The sequence below is a fragment of the Otolemur garnettii genome, unplaced genomic scaffold (genome assembly GCF_000181295.1).
Source record: "Otolemur garnettii isolate 467f Iridium unplaced genomic scaffold, OtoGar3 scaffold00093, whole genome shotgun sequence".
NCBI classification, from domain to species: Eukaryota; Metazoa; Chordata; class Mammalia; order Primates; family Galagidae; genus Otolemur; species Otolemur garnettii.
In genome coordinates, this window is record NW_003852488.1 from 3,154,904 (window position 1) to 3,156,448 (window position 1,545).

The window sequence follows — 1,545 nt, forward strand, 5'->3', positions numbered from 1 at the left end:
AAGAAGAAGAAGAAGAAGAAGAAGAAGAATGTGTTTCAATTCCATCCAGGTTAATACAAAAGATGTAAAGTCACCATCTTTTTTATGGCTGAATACTGTTCCAGGGTATACATATACCATAGTGTTTTAATCCATTGCTGAATTGATGGGCATTTAGGTTTTTTTTTATATCTTGGAGTTTGTAAATTAAGCTGAGATAAACAATCTAGTGCAAATGTCTTTATGATAACACGATTTTTTTTTCTTTTGTGTAGATGCCCAGTAGTGGGATTACAGGATCAAATGGGAGGTCTTTAAGTTCTTTGAGGATTCTCCATACTTTTATCCAAAGAGGCTATATTAGTTTGCAGTCCCATCAACAGTGTAAAAGTGCCCTCTTTTCACATCCATGCCAACATCTGCAGCTTGGAGACTTTGTGATGTGGACTAATCTGACTGCAATTAGGTAATATCTCAGGATGGCTTTGATTTTTGTTTCTCTTGTAATTAGAGATGATGAGCATTTTTTCATGTTTGTAAGCCATTTGTCTGTCTTCCTCAGAGAAGTTTCTGTTCATGTCTCTTGCTCAGTGATAGATGGGATTGTTTGCTTTTTTTGTTGATTAATTTGAGTTCTGTATAGATTCTAGTTATCAAACTTTTGTCAGATTCATAACATGCAAATACCTTTTCCCATTTTGAATGTTGTCTATTTGCTTTATTTGTTGTGTCCTTGGCTGTGCAGAAGATTTTCAGTTTAATTAAGTTCCATTTGTTTACTCTTGTTTTTACAATTGCCATGGAAATCTTCATAAAATCTTTTCCTTGGCCGACATCCTCAAGAGTTTTTCCCACACTTTCTTCTAGTATTTTTATTATTTCATGTCTTAGATTTAAATCTTTTATCTATCTTAAACCTATTTTTGTAAGTGGTGAAAAGTGTGGGTCTAGTTTCAGTCTTTTACATGTGGTTACCCAATTCTCCCAGCACCATTAATTGAATAAGGATTCTTTTCTCTAGTGTTTACTTTCATTTGGTTTATCAAAGATTAGATGGCTATAAGAGACTGTTTCATCTTTTTGTTTTCTATTCAGTTCCTAATGTCTATGTCTTTAATTTTGTGCCAATATCATGCTGATTTGATTGCTGTGGACGTATAGTATAGCCTAAAGTCTGGAAGAAAAATATGGAATGCTTTAAGAATTTGCATGTCATCCTAGTGCAGGAGACATGCTACTTTTCTCTATATCATTCCAATTTTAGTATATGTGCTACTGAAACAAGCACTGTCTGTGTATTTTAAAGAGCAAACAAGGTTTAAAGAGTAAAACAGACAGTTTTAACAGGTTGAGACTTTCTCCTATTGGGTTCTCATACTTATGGAACCACCTCCAGAATCATAGTCAAGTATGGTTGGAGCTTAGTCATGTGACTACTGATGGGTATTGAGTGGAGCCTGCAATTTTGCATAAATAGGAGTGGCTTCTTCTAGTTGAGAGATCCTGCTCTTCACTAGGTGGATACCTAGGTGGGCAGGACTCACATTGGGTTACATCTAAGAAGGG

At 35.1% G+C, this 1,545-nt stretch overlaps 1 non-coding gene across 1 annotated transcript; it reads right to left on the minus strand.

Annotated features, from left to right (window-relative positions):
- Positions 1 to 1,160: 1,160 nt before the first annotated feature.
- Positions 1,161 to 1,267, minus strand: LOC111727087. The gene has a single exon (XR_002774719.1). It is a non-coding gene; the product is annotated as a U6 spliceosomal RNA (small nuclear RNA).
- Between the last annotated feature and the right edge of the window lie 278 nt (positions 1,268 to 1,545).